Source organism: Herpailurus yagouaroundi, unplaced genomic scaffold (assembly GCF_014898765.1).
Source record: "Herpailurus yagouaroundi ecotype Mexico unplaced genomic scaffold, PumYag 186, whole genome shotgun sequence".
Taxonomy (NCBI): Eukaryota; Metazoa; Chordata; class Mammalia; order Carnivora; family Felidae; genus Herpailurus; species Herpailurus yagouaroundi.
This window is the reverse complement of record NW_024412417.1, coordinates 30,155,167-30,178,181: the sequence shown is the minus strand read 5'-3', so window position 1 is coordinate 30,178,181 and position 23,015 is coordinate 30,155,167. Positions and strand designations below refer to the sequence as shown.

Here is a 23,015-nt window from a genome sequence, read left to right as displayed (position 1 = left end):
GTCTCAAAAATAAACATTATAAAAAAATTTTTTTAAATGAACCTTATTATTTAGTCATGTTGTGCTTCTCAGTGTATACATCATGTTGCACATAGCAGACACTTAACAAGCATTTTTGAATAAGTTTATCGATACTAGCCATGACAATGACTGATCATGTCTCGGGAAGCTCAAACTAATTATCCAATAGCAAAGCATTGCTTAAGTAATTATTTTCATGTCCACAAAACAGAATACTCTGCAGTCATTAAAAATGAATTAGAAGAGATTTCCAATGTAACTGGAGTGTATTATGATAAGGGAAGTAAGTCAGAGAGACAAAAGACAAATGTCATATGATTTCATTCAACTGTGGAATTAAAGAAACAAAACAGATGGAACATAGGGAAAGGAAAGCAAAAATAAGATAAAAACAGAGAGGGAGACAAGCCATAAGAGACTCTCAAATATAGAGAAAAAAATGAGGATTGTTGGAGGGGTTGTGGGAGGGGGGATAGGCTAAATGGATGATGGGCATTAAGGAGGGTGCTTATTGGGATGAGCACTGGGTGTCCTACGTAAGTGATGAATCACTGAATGCTATTCCTGAAATCATTATTACGCTATATGTTAACTAACTTGGATTTAAATTAAAAAAAAAAAATATTTCCAAGTCATCAGTCTTTTCTTTTCTCCCTAGTAGTTCTGTCAAACTACTTATACTATATGAAACTCCCAAACTCCCCATCTCTCTTCATATTCAGCAAGATAAATTTATCTCCTTATTCATGGAGAAAATAAAACAATTAGATATTTTCAAGCTTTTGTCACCAAACATGCAAACTCACCTGCATGCTGATCTACCCTGTCCTTCCATGCAGTTACACTGAGATTTTCATTCATCTTGTTTTAAGACTAACTTCCCCATATGCGTGCATAACGGTATTGCCCACTGTATTTCCCGTTTCTTGCTCTTTTTATTATCCCTTCAGATTTCTTTATCTTCAGGCTTGCTCACTGTCTCTCCCTCTGTCTCCTCCTCCTCTCTCCCTCTCTTCCTTCCCAATGGCATTTTAAAATGCTCAGATATTTGTGGTTAAGAAAATCATCACCTCATGCTACTCCGCTTCCTGTTCATAGAAAAACTTTTTAATGGAATCAGTTCTCTCCTGTTTCCTGAATTTACCTACTGTGCCCTTCCCCTCACAATGAGATCCCTTCTCCTCCACTGAAAAGCCAAACAACTAAACAAACAAAAAACCAAACCAAAACCTCATTAAAATCATTGCTTATCTCCTTATCACTAGAACTCTTTATGACTTTGACCTTTAAGCAGTCCATGATAATTTGGACAGCTCCTTCTTGTAACACACTTTGCTCCAGTTGTTGTCAAACTATACTTTACAAGGTTTTGCGCCTGCCTTTGTTAATTCCCCATTGGGGAATCCCCTTCCTCTGACACCCCTTAAATCTACTTAGTTCTGAGGGTGTTCATAGAGATCTGCTTCTCTTCCTACTCTACACATTACCCACAAGCATACTAATCCAATCACCATCTCTGTGCTGTCAGAGATGGAGTCTACAGGTTCTGCCCAGATCACTCTTTTCAGCTCCAAAATCTTACATCCAACTGCCCCATAGACATCTCCACTAGGCTGCCCCTATCAGCACCATTTCCAAACATTTCCCATACTAAAGCCATAATGCCCCACTCTACCACACCCAGCATGCTCCTCCTTAGCTCCCTTTCTCAATGGGCAGCCTCACCACCATCCAGGTAAGAGACTCAGACAGAATCCTTGGTTCCCCCTTCTTCTCACTCTCAATATCCATTCAATCACCATGGCATATAGCATCCACCTCCTCAATATTTCTTACATCCATCAGCATCTCTCTACCCCACTAAGAGTAGCCTATTTCAGGCCACCATTATTTCTTGCCAGGATTCCTAAAACTGTCTCACAACCAATTTTCCTGCCCCCATTATGTCACATTCCAGTCTTCTCCCAACAACCATGGCATTTCCTTTTTTTTTAATCTTTTTTTTTTTTTAAGTTTATTTATTTTGAGAGGGAGAGTGTATGCAAGCATGGTAGGGGCAGAGAGAGAGGGAGAAAAGGAGAATCCCAAGCAGGCCCTGCACTATCAGTGCAGAGCCTGATGCAGGGCTTGAACTCACGAACCGTGAGATCATGACCTGAGCTGAAAGCTTGAGCTCATGTGTCAAGAGTTGGATGCTTAGCCAACTGAGCCACCGAGGCACTCCCAACCATGGTGTTTCTAAAATGTATGTTATGTCCCTACTGAAAACCCTTTCAGTGCCATCCCATCGCCTTCAGAATAAGCTTCAAAACCCTTATTATGGTCTCTGGGTTCCATATTAGTATGATACCTACTTACCTGTATGAGTTTCATCTTTCAAATGCTACCTTTCTTTCCTCTCCATGTTCTTGACATCCTGAAAACCTTTGAGTTCAAGTGATCCACTCTGTCTCACAGCATGTGACCTTTGCTCATTTTGTTCACTTTGCCTATAATATTCCTTTTTTCCAAGACCACTCTCCCATACCTATTAACTGCACCTGGCTAACTGCTACTCATACTTCTTATCTAAGATTCGATGCTGCTTCTTTCAGGTATCCTTGTGCCTACAAGTCCAGTTTGGAGGCCTCTTCTTTGCTCCCACAGCATCTAGAAACTCTATCATAATACCTAACCCAAGACATAATAATTTCTGTTATCTGTCTACATCCTGTTTTATAAAATTCTTGAGAACATATATTGTGTCTATATCCACCACTCATTGATTCAACAAGTAGTATGATAGTACTGGTTCTAGAATTACAATCAATAGAAAGCAAAACCAGATGTGTGAGTTCATGTCTCTTACAGCCTACTGAGGGAAACAGACATTGATCAAATGGTCACACAGAAAATTGAACTCTGGCAAATACTAAAAAGGAAAATTAGGTTTGATGAAGCCTATAATGAGAAGATTGACCTATTCAAGATGCCCAGGGCAAGGAAGACCTCCTTGATTCTGAAGGATATGATGACTAAGGTGAAGGCTGAGATTGAGAGGTAATTAATGGACAGAGAGGAAGTACTCCATTTTAGGGAACAGCATGTGTCAAGGCCTCAGAGTCAGATTCAAGGAACTGAAAGAAATTCAGTGTGATTGGAACACTAAGAGAAAAAAAATCAGCTTAGTTGAAGACTGGAAAGTAAAAGTCTAAATATTCATATTTGCATACTTGCCCTATAGTCATTGGAGGATTTCACACAGAGATGTGATGGGATCAGACTTTCTGTCTGAAAGATCAGTCTGACAATAGAATAGAAGACAGAGTAGATGGATCCAGGAACAGATGTCAGGATGTCTATTAGGATTCTGGCTATTGCCATAACCTAGATGGCAGATAAAGGAGGCATGGATTACATTGGTGGTGTTGGACAAGCAAAGAAAGGGAAGACTTGAGAGATATTTGGGAAGTGAAATTAGTAGAACTTGGTGATGCATTAGATGTGGGAATTAGAGAGAAGACATTCCCTAGAGTGGTACCTGGCATAGAGTAGCATCACAAGTATCTATCCAATAAATATTTACATAAAGCTCTTGATCATTATGTAGTGTATATTTTTTACTTTTAAAAATATTGCACAGTGCCTGGGTGGCTCAGTTGGTTAAGCATCTGACTTCAGCTCAGGTCATGATCTTGCGGTTCATGAGTTGGAGCCCTGTGTGGGGCTCTGCGTGGAGCCTGCTTCAGATTCTGTCTCCTCTCTCTCTGCCCCTCCTCTGCTTGCACTCTCTCTCTCTCAGAAATAAATAAAAAACATTTTAAAAAATTTTAATATATACATATGACCTAAATACAAATTCCAGTTCTTTCACTTATTAAATAACTTTGATCAAATCACTTAACTTCTTTTTTTAATTTAAAAAAATGTTTTATTTACCTTTTAAAATATTAAGCACCTTCTATTTTTTTAAGTTTATTTATTTTGAGAGAGAGCAAGAGTGAGAGTGAGCTTGTGAGAGTGAGCAGGGGAGGGACAGAGAGAGAAGGAGAGAGATAATCCCAAGCAGGCCCCATTCTGCCAGCACAGAGCCTGATGTGGGACTTAAACTCACAAACCACGAGAACGTGACCCGAGCGGAAACCAAGACTTGACACTTAACCAACTGAGCCACCCAGGTGCCCCTTAAAATTTTTTTTAATGTTTATTTTTGAGAGAGAGACAGAGAGACAGAGCATGAGTGGGGGAGGGGCAGAGAGAGAGGGGGACACAGAATCTGAAGCAAGCTCCAGGCTCTGAGCTGTCAGCCCAGAGCCCAATTCAGGGCTCGAAACCAAGAACTGTGAGATCATGACCTGAGGCTAAGTCAGATGCTCAACTGACTGAGATACCCAGACGCCCCTCCTTTTTTTTTTTTTTTTTTTTTAAGAGAGAGAGCAGTGGGAGAGAGGAGCAGAGAGAGAGAGAGAGAGAGAGAGAGAGAGAGAGAGAGAGAGAGAGAATCTCAAGCAGGCTCCATGCTCATCACAGAGCCTGACACAGGGCTTGATATCACGACCACAAGATCATGAAATGAGCCAAAATCAAGAGTCAGATGCTCAACCAACTGAGCCACCCAGGCACCCTGAAATCATTTAACTTCTATGTGCCTAAAATTTCTTCATCCATATAATGGGGGGAAACATAGTAAAAAAAGTATAGGGCATTTTCATCAGAATGAAATATGAAAATTCACATTAACCACTGATATCCATCTTTAATATTTAGTAAATGTTCAATATATTTAAGTTTTAAAAATAGGTGTATAACGGCTACATAGTTTTATCATATAAATATGGACAAAAAATTCATTAAGGGTGTAGATCAGGTTTTTAAAAAGGATTATTTTGGTGGGTATATGAAGAAAGCGAAGAAGAGGGAACCAAAAAGGCAAAAACTACACTAGAAAAATAATAGATACAATAGGACCACATTTGTGAATTGTAAAATGTGTCTATATATACATTTTGAGACAATGTTGAATGTTTTCAATAAAAATAAATGTCCTATTTATGTTTTTCTTCTTTATGTATAAATATTTTAAAATCTTCTGCAATAAGTATATGTTGCTTATAATAAGAAAAAATAATTAATTTGAAACTACATCTTTGATTTCACCTTCTGCAAGTATTAAGAGCCCTGGAGTGTCCATTTTTATATTCAGTGATTCTGAAATTTTATTCTCCTACAGCCTAATCTAGTCATTGGTATCATCTAGTAACTCAGAGCTAATTTCCCTAGATTGGAGGGCACTAAATTTTCCCTTCATTTTGCCTGCATTTCCATTTTAAACATTCAAGAGCTGAAATGCAAAATAACTTCAAATATGTATATATCCAATGATAATGAAAGGAATATAATATTACTGAAGACAATAGCAGGGAAAATGAACAAAATAAAGCAGACCTTTGTATTTAAGCAGTGTGAACTCACAATCAATGACAGATAATAGCCCCCAAAACTGAGGTAATTAAATAAGAAAAAAAAATAGTCTGTAATAATTACCCCTCTTTGTTAGTCAAAAGTACTCAAACAAACTCCCTCAGAACACAGTGGAAGTTTGCTTGAATACTGCATTTTGCAATCAAATGGACAAGCAAAGGAGGACAAAATTAGGAAATACATGTTGAACACTTTATGTTATTTCCCAAAGCAGAGAAATCTTAGGTTTATAAAGGCATATCTAAAAATTATGAGTGCAAGCAAGCAATGTGATTACAGAAACTATTGAGAAGAAAGAAAACTGAAGAATATAACCAAAACTAAATGAAGGTCAAGATAGAATAGAATAAAATCATCAGGGTTTTGAGTTCAAAGATTTTTTGAATAGAAACCATATTCAAGGTACTGTGCCAAGTACATTGCAAATGATATCTCACTCAATTTGCTACAAACAACACTTTGAATTACTCTATAAGGAATCCAGACACAGAGAAAGGTTGACATGTGAGTTAATCCAAGTCCTTGAACTTTCTCTTTGTTCCCATGGTGTGAGGGTTGGAGATGAGGAACAAAATTTCAGATTTCACTTGAGAAAATCTATACTGAATGTAAAGGCTGAATTATAAAGTGGCACTTGGAAGTGTCCACCCATCCTTGAAGACCAGATGACTTTTGTATGTTTTTTTTTTTTTTAAAGAAGAAATTCGGATGATGGTTTCAGCGTGATAAAGCTTGAACTCTCACTGATATTTGAGCACGTTTGTTGTATCAGTCAAAGGCCAGCCAGGCTCAAAGAGCTTAACTGAAAAGAATTTAATGAAGAGGCTATTTCCAGAGGTGAGGGAGGGTTAAAGGAAACCAAGAAATTATGGTAAGGAGCCCAATGCTAGCAGTACCTCAACCTTGGGTGGGATCCCAACGAGCAGCCTGTTAAGAGCGGGTAATGGATCTATGGGAATGGAACATAACAAAGCATTAGGGATACCTTCACTGCAAATTGTTTAAGGGCTAGAAACATCGTCTGAAAGAGAATGACATGGGACAGCCTCCAAAAAGGACACGACATTTAAAGCAGAAATGCCAAGGGTATCCCTCTTGGGTCTGGTAGATTCTGGTATGTTAACAATGACTTTATCACGGAAAGATGGTATCTACTATTAACTTCAAATAGTTATTGGGAAAGTGTGATGCGAGTACAATCTATCTGTGTTTGGAATAATTGTGAAGCAATACCTCAGAGACTGGATCACCTGAAGATGTTAAAGGAATAGAAGCAAAGCCCAAGAGATACTGAACTGGGACCTTTCTGAGCTGAAATATCCACAATTTCTCAATTTAGGAACAAATAAAGGCCAAGAGCAGCGATGCGAAGGAAAACCTAAGTACACATTTATAAGTAGTGATTATGCAGTACGACATATAGCTGTAAGAGGGCTGGCCCCCATCCCAATAGCCTTAAACCATTCTGTCCTTACTTCCTGGTGTCATTTTTGCATGGTTTAGGAAATAATATATTATGTAGAATCATTTTAATTGTTTCCAAACATGAATATTATAATAAATAAGAACTTGATCCATAGATCTGTAGCCCTTATGTGTTGCCTTCACCCTTATTCAAAACTACCAGAAAAGTAGACTACTAATAAAACACTAATAAAAATACAAAACAAAAAGACGTATCTAATAAGTCAATGGATGGAAATATGATAAAAATCATGTAAAATAATTTTTAGGCAAGAAAAGATGTAAAAAACAACAAAGAAAAGATGGGGCAGAGAAAAAACAAATAGTAGCACAGTATATTTAAATCCAACTATCTCAATAATCACATGAAATATAAATACTGTCCCTCTCTAAAAAGAAAAGATGGTCAGATTGTATTTTTAAAAAGCATGATCCTTAATGCCTGGGTGGTTCAGTAAGTTAAGCGTCCGACTTCATCTCAGGTCATGTGAGTTCGATTTGTGAGTTCAAACCCCGCATCAGGCTCTGTGCTGACAGCTCAGAGCCCGGAGCCTCCTTCAGATTCTGTCTCCCCCTCTCTCTGCCCCTCCCCTACTCATGCTCTGTCTCTCTGTCTGAAAAATAAATAAACATTTAAAAAAACTTTGAAAAAACAAGCATGATCCAACCCTATGTTGTCTATAAGAAACCTTTAAACATAAACATAGATAGGTAAAAAGAATAAAAGGACGTAAAAATATATGTCACACAAACACTAATCGGGGAAGCTGAAACAACTATATTAAAAATTACTATATTAATATTTCAGAACAAGGAATAGTATTAGTAATATAAAGGGGCATTATCTAATGATACATGAACCAATTTGTCAAGAGGGCATAATAATTCTAAATGTGTATATACCTAATAACAGTCTCAATGTACATTAAAGACAAACCGTTATACAGAAAGCATAAACAAACAAATCCACAATTACAGGTGGAGATTTTATCATCTTTTTCAATGTTTGATAGAACAAGTACACAAAATCAAAAGGCTGTAGAAGACCCAACAGTATACTGGTCTTTTTTTTTTTTTTTTTAACATTTTTTAAATTTATTTTTGAGACAGAGAGAGACAGAGCATGAATGGGGGAGGGGCAGAGAGAGAGGGAGACACAGAATCGGAAGCAGGCCCCAGGCTCTGAGCCATCAGCCCAGAGCCTGACGCGGGGCTCAAACTCACGGACCACGAGATCGTGACCTGAGCCGAAGTCGGACGTTTAACCGACTGAGCCACCCAGGCGCCCCAGTATACTGGTCTTAACAGGGACTTATTCAATACTCCAACCAACAAAAGCATAGTACACATGCTGTGCAAGTAAACATGGAACACTAACGAATATAGACCATATGATGGACCCAAATAGAAGTCTCAACAGCTTTGTCACTATTGAAGCCATATAAATTGCATTCCCCAAGCACAACAAATTAAACTGGAAATCAATAACTGACTGATATCTGAAAAATTCCCAAATATTTGGAAATCAAACATCACACTTCTTTTTTTTTTTTAATTTGTTTAATGTTTATTGTTTATTTTGAGAGAGAGGGAGACACACACACAGACAGCATGAGGGGGGAGGTGCAGAGAGAGAGAGAGGGAGACACAGAATCTGAGGCAGGCTCCAGGCTCTGAGCTATCAGCAGAGCCTGACGTCGGGCTCTAACCCACAAACCATGAGATCATGACCTAAGCCGGAGTCGGAGGCTTAACTGACTGAACTACCCAGGCATCCCCAAACATCACACTTGTAAACAACCCATGAGCCAAAGAAGAATTCAAAAGGAAAATTAGAAAGAATTTTGAACAGAGAATAAAAATACAGCATATCAATATATGTGCATGCTGTTAATACAGTGCTCAGGGGAAAATTTACACTTCAAATGCTAAAAGAGGAAGAAAAAAGGCCTCAAATCAATGATCTAAGTTTCCACCTTAATAATTAGGAAGAAAAAGAACTAATTAATCCCAAATTTAGTGGAGCAGAAAATAATAAAGGGCATTTTTAAAAACTCAGTGAAACAGATAATATAAAAACAATAGAGACCATCAAAGAACTCAAAATTGGATCAGTGAAATTGATAAACCTTTAGCCAGATTGATCAAGAAAAAAGAAAGGACACAAACTGCCAATATCAGTAATAAAAATAAGAATATCCCTAAAGACCCAACACATATTAAAAGTAATAATATTGATGCAAACATTCCTTAAAATTTTTTTAACAAACCAAATTCATCAGTACATCAGTATGATCAAATATTTCTTCCAGGAATGCAAAAATGATTTAACATTTGAAAATTGGGGCTCCTGGGTGGCGCAGTTGGTTAAGCGTCCGACTTCAGCCAGGTCACGATCTCGCGGTCCGGGAGTTCGAGCCCCGCGTCAGGCTCTGGGCTGATGGCTCAGAGCCTGGAGCCTGTTTCCGATTCTGTGTCTCCCTCTCTCTCTGCCCCTCCCCCGTTCATGCTCTGTCTCTCTCTGTTCCAAAAATAAATAAATGTTAAAAAAAAAAAAAAGCATTTGACAAAATTCAACTCTTATTCGTGACTAAAAAAAATTAAACTCTCAGCAAACTAAGAATAGAAGGAAAATTCCCTAAAATAATAAAAAATCTACAACTAACATCATCTTTCATGCTTTACCCTGAAGACTGGAACAAGGCAAAAATACCTTCCCTCACTACATCTATTCAACATTGTACTGCTCATGCTAGCTCATGTAGTAAAGCAAGAAACAAAAACAGAATTCCTAGAGATTCGAAAGGAAAAAGGGAAATTTTCCTTATTTGCAGGGCACATAATTGTCTATATATAATATACCAAAAATAAAATATTAAGCGAGTATGGCAAGATAGTAGATAATAAGGTCAACACAGAAAATCAATTATATATCTTATATCCTATTATAATTGAAACTTTTATAATAAACCATTTACAAAACCACAAAAATAGGAAAAAAAATAGAACTCAATTTATGAAAAACTTGGCTCAGTCAGTTAAGCACCCAATTCTTGGTTTTGGCTCAGATCATGATCTCACAGTTCATGGGTTCAAGCCCTGCATTGGGCTCTGTGCTGGCAGCACAGAGCCTGCTTGGGATTCTCTCTCTCCCTCTCTCTGCCCCTCCCCCACTCGTCTTCTCTCTCTCTCTCTCTCTCTCTCTCTCTCAAAATAAACAAATAAACAAAAAAAATGCTTAATAAAAAAAAGAAAAAAATATGCAAGACTTGTAAGCTAAAAGTGACAAAATATTGCTGAGAGAAATTAAAGATCTAAATAAATGGAGAGACATACCATAGATTGGAAGGCTAATTAAGATGTCAGTTCTCCCCAATCTATAAATTCAATGCAATTGCATTCAAAATTCCAGTACTCACTTTTCTAAAAACCAGAAAACCTATTCTAAATGAAATGACAAAGGAACCAGTATAACCCAAAATTCTGACAAAGAACAAAGTGAGGATTTGCACAACCTGACTTTAAAGCTCACATCCAAGGTACAGTAATCAAAACAGAGTGGTATTGGTGTAAACATGGATATATCGATCAATAGCATCTAATACAGACCCCAGAAATAAAACCATGCATCTATATGGTAAATTAATTTTAAGAAAGATACCAAGGCAATTCAATGTGGAAAGATAATATTGTCAAGACATAATGTTTGAACAATTGAATATCCAAATGCTAAAAGCAAGTAAATGAACCTCAACGCTTGCATTATACCACATGTACAAATTTAGTCTAATGAATCACAGACTTAAATGTAAAAGCTAAAACTATCAAGCTTTAAGAAAAAAGCAATAAAAGCTTAGCAACTCCGAATTCAGCAAAAACTAAATAGATTTAATAAATAGGACCCAACAAGCATGGGATATAAAAGAAAAAATTAACAAGTTTGACTTCATTGAAATTTAAACTTTTGCTTTTTAAAATACACTGTTACCGATAAAGAATTCTTACAATAATGAGAAGACAGATAACCTGACTCAAAAATATATAGAGACAAAAGAGGGAGGGTGCGTGATGGGTATTCAAGAGGGCATCTTTTGGGATGAGCACTGGGTGTTGTATGGAAACCAATTTGACAATAAATTTCATATATTAAAGTAAAAAAAAGACTACAGCGTACCAAAATAAAGCACGCAAACGGCAAATGAGCCTATGAACATACGCTTATCATACATCATTACAGAAATGCTAACTAAACCACAATGAGATATCATTACACACTCAATAGAATGGCCAGAATTAAAAACACTGACAATACCAATTACTGACAAGTATATAGAACAACGGGAGCTCTCCTACCTTGTTCCTGAGAATGCATACAGAAAAACAGCAACAATTCCTTTAAAAGTTATACATATCCTTACCAGATTCCCAGAGATTCCATTCGTAGGTATTTTCCCAAAAAATATGGGAACATTAAGTTTACACCTGTACTCAAAAGCCAATTTATTCATAACACTCCCAAACTGGAAAGAATCTAAATTTTCATCAATATTTGAAAAACCACACGAATTGTGATATAAGTATGTCCCGCTTTTCAAATTTTTGCATTATAACACTTTGTTTTTACGAAACCCCTGCATTATTACCTGATTTCGCTAACTGAAAGAAATCCAAAGCTGTTCGCTTTTACGACAAAAGGCGAAAAGCGAAAACAGTGTTCGGTGTTGGTTTTGCGGCAGCCGGATGGAGCCGCGGCATCTCGGCCTCAAGCCACCTGAGCTCTGACCTGTGTCAGGTGAGCATCTGTGCTTAATCTCGGTTTATTTCGTGCATCTATTAGCAAGGTGTGGCCTAAGGTATCGGAAAAGTCTGAGAGATGATTTTTTGGATCTGAGAATGCTCAATTTTGTTTTTTGTTTTGTTTTCCATATAGATTAATGGTAATTCCTTCTCTACTTTGTGCCATTTGGGTTTACAGAAGTTCTCATAGAAACGCTCTGCTTCTGGATAGTGGTAGAAACCTGTATATACGTATAATGAAATACAACTCAGCAATAAAAAGGAATGAATTGCTGATAGAAGCAATAACAAGAATAAATCTCAAGAACATTTTGCTAAAAGCATCCAGACAAAAAATACTACATACTACAAAATTTCACGCATGTAAAGTTATAGAAAACCCAAAATTATAGTAAAAGAAAGCAGATCAATTGTTACCAAGAACCAGGAGTCAGGAAGAAGAGATTGACTTTAAAGGTCATAGAGGAACTTTTTAGGGTGATGAAAATATCCTGATTACCATAGAGGTTACACAACTATATACAATTATCAAAATTCAACAATTCTTACATATAAATTACTGAATTTTATTGTGTGTGAATTACACTTCAATCATGTTGATTTTTTTAAAGTGCAGAAATAAAGCACCCACAGTGGTAGTGATTTATCAATAGAAAATTTTTGTTGAAATTTAATTGTCAATGGAATTGTCTTGACTATTAAAAATGTAATCCTTGGCTAATTAATAAGTTACAAATAATGACACATGGTATGATAATGAAACCATATTCAAAATATAGAATATTTGGGGCACCTGGGTGGCTCAGTCGGTTGAGCGTCCTGACCTTGTCTTGGGTCATGATCTCACGGTTTGTGGGTTAGAGCCCCGCGTCAGGCTCCGTGCAGACAGCTCAGAGCCGAGAGCCTGCTTCAGGTTCTGTGCCTCCCTCTCTCTCTCTCTGCCCCTCCTCCACTCGCACTCTCTCTAAAGTGAATAAATGTTAAAAAAAAAATTACAGATTATTCTTAAGAGTCAAGGTAACAATACCAAGTGTCATTGAGGATACAGAGCAACTATAACTCTCAAACACTCCTGTGGGAATTGTACCAAATTGGCACAATGGCTTTGGAAAATTCTTTAAAAACACCTATTAACCTTGAAGATAAACATACCTGATGACCCTGTGGTTTCATGTGTAAGTTTGTATGTCATAAAAATAAGCTCTTCTGTCCATCAAATAAAATACATAAGAATCTCATAGATGCTTTATTCATAATATCCCCAAACAAGAAATTCATGAAATGTCTAAAAACAAATATGGAGTGGGGTGCCAGGTGTCTTAGTTGAGCGTCCGACTCTGGCTCAGGTCATGATCTCGTGGTTAGTGACTTCCAGCCCCATGTCCGGCTCTGTGCTGACAGCTCAGAGCCTGGAGACTGATTTGGATTCTGTGTCTCCCTCTCTCTCTGCCCCTCCCCCACTTGTGTTCTGTCTCTCTCTCTCTCTCTCAAAAATAACTAAACATTAAAAAAAATTTTTTTAAATAGAGAGAAATTATAGTGTACCCACAAAATGAAATACTATTTATCAATAAAAAATGACTGCTACTCACAATAATATAAATAAACGTCATAAACAATGTTGAACAAAAAAAAGCCAGACCCTAAATTCCATTCAAAAGTGAGTTAAAAATAGGCAAAATGGGTGTAAGTTGGTAGAAGCCAGAATGGTGCTATCTTTGGTGGAGAATATTGTTTGGAAGGGATTACAAGAGAGCCTTCTGGAGTGCTGAAAATATTCTTTCTTGATCTGGGTGCTAGTAATATGGCTATATACCCATGTCAAAATCCTTTGAATTGCACACTTAAAATTGGTGTACTTCTTTGTATGAATTATACCCTAATGTAAACATTTTTGAAAGTTTAAGTCATGATTTTAAAATATGGGAAAAAGAGGAAAAAAATCATGATATATCATAGCCTTAGACTGCTAAATACTATTCTTGTTCTGTGGATAAGGAGCTGAAGGGAGAATGCTTTTGGAACATTCTCTTTGTAAAAATCCCTCTGGAGGGTTTTAGGGAACTCCCAGCATCAGATAAACTGAGCCTGCAAGCCATAGGAGAAAAAAAGCAAGCTCGTCTTTTATTAAATTAAAATGTCAACACTTTTCTTATTTCTCCAGTGGTTGTTTCTTTTTAAAAAGTTTCCCACAAGGGTTGACAGTGGATATTTGTGGACTTGGCCTGATTGGGAATCAGCAGGTTATGCTTTAAGCCCCCTCTACTTCTGAGTAGTGAGGTACATTTGGAGGAGTCAGTTAACCTCTCTGTGATTTCAGATTACTAATTGATAAAAATAATATTACTAGCAATAATGAGAACAGCCCTGTCTAGTAGCTCTTGAATATGTGTTATGAGCTGGCCACTTTGCACACAGTATCTCCAACCTTGTATGGTAGGTCATATTATTGAGAGGCAACATAGGATGTTCTCTGGAGTCAGATTCCCTGAGTTAAAAACCTGGTTCTGCTTCTTTTCAAATGTGTAAACTTGAGCTCTGGTCTCTTCATCTGTAAAATGGGAATAAAAAAAAAAAAAACACAACAAAAACTTTCCTCCCAAGATTGTTGCTAGGATTAAACTGATTTATATTAAAGCATTGAGAATATGCCGGGCACATACTAAGGGCTATAAATATATTTGCTAAGTAAAATGACACAAATAACTTTAAAGATGAGAAAATGCAAGTTCACAGTGACAATGACATACCCCAGGGGTGAGGCAGTGAGAGGGCTCATTGTATGTGGGCTTTTTTTTCCTTTTCTTTTAGAAGATAAGTAAGACTTTTTGTTATCATCATGCCCTGGCAATTTAAAACTATGTCACAGATAAAATACTCTCCCACTGTTCCCTTACCCCATCCACTCTGGACATCCCTGCATCGAGGTTTATGAAAAGCCTAAAGTGTCACAAGCCTATATTCATCAAATTTCAAAGTCGGTACTCACTGAACCTCCTCTAAGGGCCATTTTTGTTCTTAGAATACATTTCCTGAAACCCCTGTCTGCTGTATGTAGTATCCACGTCTTCTCCTTTGAAACAATTTTCATTCAAGAAACAAATGGTAGTACCTACCATGTACTAGGTTCTGCGTTCTATCTTAGCCACTGGACGTACAACGTGAACAAGACAATGTCCTTGCTCTCTTAGAGCTTACATTCTAATAGGGTGAGACAGAAAGTAAACAAATGCATTATTTTCAGATGACAGTAAGTAAATGAGGAAATAAACCATTTCCTGAGCCTGAGCCACTCTGCTCAATGCAGTAACCCTTAGCCACATGTGGCTATTGAGTTTTTAAAATATGATTAGCACAGAGGTGCCTGGGTGGCTCAGTCGGCTGAATATCCGACTTCAGTTCAGATCATGATCTCACAGCTTTTGAGCCCCAAGTTGGGGTCTGTGCTGACAGCTCAGAGCCTGGAGCCTGCTTCGGATTCTGTGTCTCCCTCTCTGTCTGTCCCTCCCCCACTCACATTCTGTCTCTGTCTCTATATATACAAAACTAAATAAGCATTAAAAAATGTGATTAACACAAATTGAATTGCGATGTAAATTCAAAACACACATGGATTTCAAAGACGTAGTATTGAAGAAAGAGTGGTATATCTCATTAGTAACTTTTATGTATTTATTCATGTTGTTAAGACCAAGAGTTTTTTATGTATATTTACCATGTCTGGTGTTCTTTAATATATTTTTTTAAAATATGGAACACTTCACGAATTTGTGTGTCATCCTTGTGCAGGGGCCATGCTAATCTTCTCTGTATCGTTCCAATTTTAGTATATGTGCTGCCGAAGCGAGCACTCTTTAATATTTTCTATAGCACAGATTTTCTAATGATGAATTCTCTCAGACTATGTTCATCTGAAAAAGTCTTTATTTCTTTTTTTAAAAAAGATTTTAAGTAGGGGCGCCTGGGTGGCTCAGTTGGTTAGACAACCAACTTCAGCTCAGGTCATGATCTCACACTTTGTGAGTTCGAGCCCCACGTTGGGCTCTGTGCTGACAGCTCAGAGCCTGGAGCCTGCTTCGGAGTCTGTGTCCCCCCCCTCTCTCTGCCCCCTCTCCTGCTCACACTCTGTGTCTGTCTCTCAATAATAAATAAACGTTAAAAAAAATTAAAAAAAAATAAAGATTTTAAGTAGTCCTCTACACCTAACACGGGACTCAAACTTACATCCCAAAATCAAAACTCACATGCTCCACTGACTAAGCCTGCCAGGTGCCTTTCTTTCATTTTTAAAGTTATTTTACTGAATAGAGAATTCAGGGTTGATGGCTTTTGTTCTTTTAGCACTTTGAAGATGTCATTCTATTGTCTTCTGGCCTACATTGTTTCTGATTAGAAATCCACAGATTCTTATCTTTTACTCTGTATGTAATGTGTATTTCTTTCCTCTGGCTGCTTTTAAGATTTACTTTTTATCCCAGGTTTTCAAAACTTTTATTATGTTTGAGGTTTTCCTTGCTCAGCCTGCTTGGGGTTCTGTTGAGCATCTTGAATACATGGATTGACATTTTTCCTCAAATTTGCAAAGAATGTTGCCGGGGGTGGGAGGGGTTCAAGTAATTTCCTTTTTTTCCTCTCCCCTTTTTATAAAACTCTATTTGTACGTATCTTGACACTTCATATTGTCCCCTGGACACTAAAGCTCTGTTCATTTGGTCTTTTTACCCTCTATGCTTCAGTCGACATTGTTTCCATTGCTGTGCTTTCAAATTCAGTGTTGTTGCTCTTGTTGTTGTTTCCTTCTTTGTGTCTAACCAGTTGTTAATCCTCCCACTGAAATTTTGGATATTGTTTCATTTCTAGAAATTCCATTTTTTAAATCCTTCATTTTTTTCCTCACTAGGCTTGTGTTTCCCTTTAAATCCTTGAAGGTATTTATATTTGCTGTTTTCAGATCCTTGTCTACTAATGTCATTACCTTTGTCATTGCTTATCTTGTTTATGGTGATTGCTGTTTCTCCTTGGAGTCAGTTGCTTTTTCTACTTCTTCATATGTCCAATATTTTTTCTTTCATTAGATCCTGGACATTGTGCATTTTACAATGTTGAGTGCTGGACATTTTTTAAAAATATATGTTCCTTTAAAAAGTATTGGATTTTATTTGGGCAGGCACTTAAATTACTTGTTATTCAGCCTGAGCTTTTCAAAGTTTTCTTAGGAGCTTTTTTTAGGGCAGGTTTTGAGTGTCCTTGACTAGTTTATTTTCTCTCGTAAGGCATGACCCTCCACTGTCACCACTGAATCCTATGGGGCTTCAATAAGGACTCTTTACTCTGGTTGACCAAACCTCAGACATCTCCCAGCCTTGTGTGTGTTCCAGGAACTCCTCAATTTACAGTTGTGTGGTTGTTCTTTGCCCAGTCAGACTCACGGACTCTCACCCGTCACATCTGTGGTTTAGAATTCAACACCATACTCAAGGGGACCTTTATGCAGATTTTGGAGCTCTTTCTCTGCACAGTTCCCTCCTGTCTGGTACTCTGACCCTCAAACCCCAGACGCCTCGCTCTTCCAAAATTCCAGCCTCTGTCTCCTTCCTTCACTGCAGTCTGAAAAGTGCCTCCAGACAGAAAGGCCAGATGCACAGCAAGTCCACCTTGTTTATTTCCTTTCTCTTGTGAATCACGGTCCTGCACCGCCTATTGTCTAATGTGCAGAAACAGTTACCCCGTACATTTCATCCAGATTTCTCATTGTTTTCTGTCCGAGGGTGCTCCCATCCCAGTGACCCCATCATAGCCAGAGGCAGAAGGAAGCATGTATGAAATTAGACATTTTATGAAAATAAATGTTTTATTTTAAGATAGTGTTTTTTAGAAATATTAAAAATATTTATTTATTTTTGAGGGGGGGAGAGAGAGAGAGAGAGAGAGAGAGCAAGCAAGCATGAGAGGGGGAGGGGCAGAGAGAGAGAGGGACAGAGGATCTAAATTGGGCTCCATTGTGACAGCAGAGGTCCGATGAGGGGCTTGAACTCCCAAACCTGGAGATCATGATCTGAGCCGAAATCAAGAGTCAGACTCTTAACCCACTGAGCTACCCAGGCACCCCCAAAATGTTGCATTTTTTTTAAGTTTTAAATCTTTTATTCTTAAAAACTAATGGATTCCAAGGGCACCTCGTCATAAGAAACATCTAATCTCGTACACTGGTTTTCAAACTTGGCTGCAACTTAGAATAACCTGGAGTATCACTCTCAGTTTCTGATTTAAATCGTTTGGGATGTCACTTAAGCATTAGAAATGTTTAAAGCCTCCTTGGGGCACCTGGGTGGCTCACTTGGTTAAGCATCTGACTTCGGCTCAGGTCATGATCTCAAGTTCATGATTTTGAGCCCCAGGTTGGGCTCTGTGCTGACAGCTCAGAGCCTGGAGCCTGGTTTGGATTCTGTGTCTCCCTCTCTCTCTCTGCTCCTCCCCACTCATGCTCTGTCTGTCTCTTTCTGTCTCTCAAAAATAAATAACCTTTAAAAGAAAATTAAGAAATGTTTAAAGCCCCCTTGGTGAGTCTACTTTGCAGCCAAGCTTGAGAACCACTGACTTGGTATACTGAAGTATTTAGTGACTGACGCTACACTATGGAGGGGTGGATGTAGTGTGTGTGTAGGGGTGTTTGGGTGCACACACAACAGAGTGTACATGTATACGTTCAGTATACCCCCCACCTAACTCTCCAGATCAGTGGCTCTCAAACATTATTGTTGGAGAAACCCTGCTCAAGATAAATGCCTAGCAAAACTTTTCCAGCTCAGGATGTGCCTTGTAAAGCCTAAGAAAAGAGTACAGGATGTTATTCAAGTGGTGAAGGGCCACTAGGAGAAGCTGTTTATAAATGAGTAAGGGCCTATATTTCATGGACCAATCATTTGACCGTGTGTTCATTAACATGAGGCAAGGTGGCTACACCAGAATATGACCATAGAAGGCATATGTTTGCCCTGCCGGGGCTCAGAGTAGAGCTCATGTCTGTCTTCTCTGCCCTCCAATTGCTTCAGTTGTTCAGACCAAAGCCACACATAAAGGAGTATTCGTGGTTAATTTATCTCTACTGAATCAGAGATGAAATGGAAAAACTTCACACCCTAAACTGAATTTTCCTCTCTGGATGTACTCAAAAAGAATGAAAATATGAAGGACATGTACATTCATCTATAGCCAGGTATTTCCTATGTGCCATCTGAGTAATAGCACCAGCCGTCTTACGGAATACGACAGCCTCATTGTAAAGAAGAAACCAAGGAAAGCTTCAGAACCTTCTCTCTCAGGATTTCATTCAGTGAGCACAGAGGAAAACTAGAGCCGATGGTATATCTGCCCTCCATGAAGCACACAAGACTGCCTAAGGCCAGCCTAGTGTCTGTTCCTCATGGAATCTCAGAGGCTTCTGTGAGGAACTGCTAGGGCTCCAGTGAGCACAGCATGAAAACTATTTACAGATAAGGACCATTCCAGGTTTAATGTCCTGTGATTCTGTCGTTACAGCATCTTGCCCAGGTTAGGCAGCCAATTAACTGTTTATAGAATATGACTTTTTCTTCATCTCACAGTGGGGATCCCTCCCCACTAAAGATACTAGTCCCTTAATTTTTCCCATGAATACTCATACAGACTGGCGTCATGCGAAGGACATAGGCAGTGGACAGAGCTGACTTCAAATCTCACAGCCAGCTATTTCTAGCTGTGTGACTATGGGCACATTACATAAAAATCTAAAATTCATTTATCCCATTTACGAAAGGAGAATGAAAACAGAGTGTCTGGGTCACTCAGGGTAATAGCAGGATACTGATGACATCCCAAATTTGGTAATTGATGAGAATTAAAAAAAATTTTTTTATTGTTTATTTAAAATTTTTTTTAATGTTTATTTATTTTTGAGAGAGAGAGAGACAGAGCATGAATGGGGGAGGGTCAGAGAGAGGGAGACACAGAATCTGAAGCAGGCTCCAGGCTCTGAGCTGTCAGCACAGAGCCCGACACGGGGCTCGAACCCACAGACCGCGAGATCGTGACCTGAGCCGAAGTCGGACGCTTAACCAACTGAGCCACCCAGGCGCCCCTTATTGTTTATTTTAGAGAGAGTGAGAACACAAGCCTGGGAGGGGCAAAGAATAAGGGAGACAAAGAATCCAAAGCAGGGTCTTCACTGTCAGTTCAGAGCCCAATGTAGGCCTTGGACCCATGAACCATGAGATCGTGACCTGAGCCAAAGTCAGAAGCTCAACCAACTGAGCCACCCAGGTGCCCCTGATGCAAATTTCATACAAGGACTATTCACAAAGGTATGGGCAGCGTTTAGGGGAATCTGCAGCATGGAGCAATTATGACACTCAGCCTGAAGGGAGGGCAGCGTTCTGGGGCACTAGCTGTGTGCAGAAGAGTGCCTAACAGAAGCTGCATGTCTTGGGAGAGGGGTGCAGCCAACCCAGAGTGACCCAGAGGAGTAAATACCCTGACCTCACTCTCCTCTCATCTTCCACTCGCATGTCACTGCCTTGCATGAACCCAACCCAGGGGGCAGCTAGAGGACTGAGGAGAAGGGGAGAGAAGGACGGGGGGAGAACTTGGGATGGAAGCACATAAATAGCACAATGCCTGCATAACATACTTTGAGGATTAAACGCAATAGCCAGGTTGCAGTAGATGCTCAGTGTGTGGCTGCCCATCTCTCTTTCCTCTGGCACTTAGCTCCTTCTGCTTAGGCTGTGTCTCCTGTCCTCCTCCTTTGAATCCATTCCCCATCTAATTCTTCCCAGAGGCCTGGCTCCAGCCCCGAGCACCGAGCCTTTACTAACTCCATCTGTCCTTGACATACTTGCCATTCTTGAAGAACTGTAGTATCACATTCGCTTATCTGGACAGCAGTCTGTCTCTGGCTAAAACGCTTCCCCCTCTACCCTGAAAACATCCACAGTCGAAGTAAATGGGAAAAGGGGTGGGTTCAGGCAACAAAGAGTAAATAGCACCCTTATTAAAACTTGTACTTTACTACGTGGACACAAGACCTTTGCCACAGTTTTAACTTGTTCACTTATTTGGCGTTTTAGGCTAGAAAGATTAGCACCAGCAGACAGAAAAGAAAATTAAAAAACAAGAAAGAGAAGGAAAAGAAAGGATCTCAAAACACGGTGTAAGTAATGATTGAGATTTAGACTAAGAGGAAAGAGACAAAGAAACAACAGAAGTCCCAAGGACATTCATGAGCAAAATCAAGATGTTCCATCCCTTGAACAAAGGTAAATTATGTTCAAAGTTGTCTGGTTAAAAATGCAGAAAATAATATGATGTTATACCATATGGTTTCTCTCAAAAGATGGTGAAAGTCAAAATTGTATTGAACCTTGAAAAATATTGCCTAGATTACCTGGAAAATTCACTCACATGGCATGCTTCATTTTAAAAATAATTAAGGAGTTACAATACTGTCTTACATTGGTCATTATTATTTCTGTCCTGTCTCCTCTGCTCTTTGAGTGTGGAGTCCAAAGATTGACATTTATTGTGTCCCTCTGAGGTGGATACATGGTAAATCTTTGTAGCAGAAGAATGAACAGATATTGAATCAGGCAGACTTGAGTTCAAAGCCCAAGCACTAAATGGTATCAGTTAAGTCTGAATATGATTATTTGCATATTGGTGCAAACCCAAGGACAGGATGAGGGAGCAAAGAAAATAAAAGCTGCTTCAAAACATGCCTTCACATAATGCACAAGTTACCCCCACCATACACGGACTTATTTGAGAAACCATTGTTGGAAGTCTGTTTCCAGTAGGGCATCACTAGCATTTAGAAAGGTTTCTGGCACATATTAGGCACTCAAGTGTTTAAGTACTGGAGGTTGAAAGACAAATATGGGTCACTGCTACCTAAAAGTCTTTGGAAAGCAATGAGAAAGTCTTTGGAGAACCTCCATCCTTTTCTTCGCCCCGAGTCTAAATATCTCCTCATCTCTCCTTTTATGCAAGGCTAAGTGTGGATCCAAATGGTCTGAGACCCCTCGTCTGAGGAACCTTTGGGAGGCTTGGCTATTTTTCAGCATCATTCAAGGGTTAATATGTGCTGAGTTACTTTCTATCACTGTAAGTTGTGTGATCATAGTCAAACCTCATGAGATAATATTATGCCATGAGAGACAATATTATTCCTAACTTTACTGATCAGAAAACTAAGGCTCATAGGGGTTAAATAATTTTTCAAAAGTCGCATAACTAGAAATAAGGGGACAAAGATTCCAACCTAACATCTGCCTTTCAGATATTCTAATTTTCATATCATAGACAAAACAGAACAAATCAACTAGCTTCCCAGAGAACCTCTAAACTTGGGGTCCAGGCATGACCCCTAGGGTCTTAGACCAGGCCTCGAAAACTTATTCATTTTGTTCTAGTCCAGATGCCAAACAAAGTGACTAAGAGTTGTGGCCAGGGCAGAGTTTACAAAGGTATTTGCATCCAATCAAATCTCAAGGGTGGGAGTCTGCTGTAATGGAAAGTGGAGTTCAGACACCTGGTTTTTAGACCCAACTGTATCAATTAACGTTAAATGGTGGTACAACTGTTACTTATTATTTTGGGAAGCTCACATGAGATAATGTAGAAAGAAATCACAATAACCACATAATTAATTCCTTTATTTAAAAGAAGAAGAAAATGTGACAGCAGCTTAAAGAAGGTGTTGTTTAGCCTTTCAGGAAAACATTTGGTGGAAGCAGTATTTTAGACCATTGATTACAGTGAGACTTTTCATCTATCTTTCGTTTTCATTTGTTCTGGCCTTTTTTTCCCCCTATCACTCATTAACATGAATCATTGAGGTCTACTTGAAGGCCTTGCACAAACTTGTATATTCAGTATGGTCACAACTATGTTAAAAAATATATAAATGATTCATTAAAAAAATAGTTGGAAGGAAATACATTCAAATGATAACATTGATTATCACTGGGTGATCTTTTTTTTTCATAAGAGTGTTCTTTTCATAATCAGCACATATTATTTTCTGAGTGGAAAATAATACCTGCTCATTTGAAGTGCTATTAGTACTCACCCAAATGTGCCCCTTGAAACAAACAATGAAGGAATTGAACAAGAGTGTCTCAAAAAATTCTTATCCATAAACATGATCATTTCAAAAATGAAAGAGAAAAGATCATTCTACAAAATGTAGCCATAATTTTTATAACTATGACTTTATCTCTGTGGTGGTACTGATCCTT

At 38.5% G+C, this 23,015-nt stretch overlaps 1 non-coding gene across 1 annotated transcript; it reads right to left on the bottom strand.

Annotated features, from left to right (window-relative positions):
* Nucleotides 1–15,486: 15,486 nt before the first annotated feature.
* Nucleotides 15,487–15,593, bottom strand: LOC121043269 (U6 spliceosomal RNA). The gene has a single exon (XR_005796761.1). It is a non-coding gene; the product is annotated as a U6 spliceosomal RNA (small nuclear RNA).
* Between the last annotated feature and the right edge of the window lie 7,422 nt (nucleotides 15,594–23,015).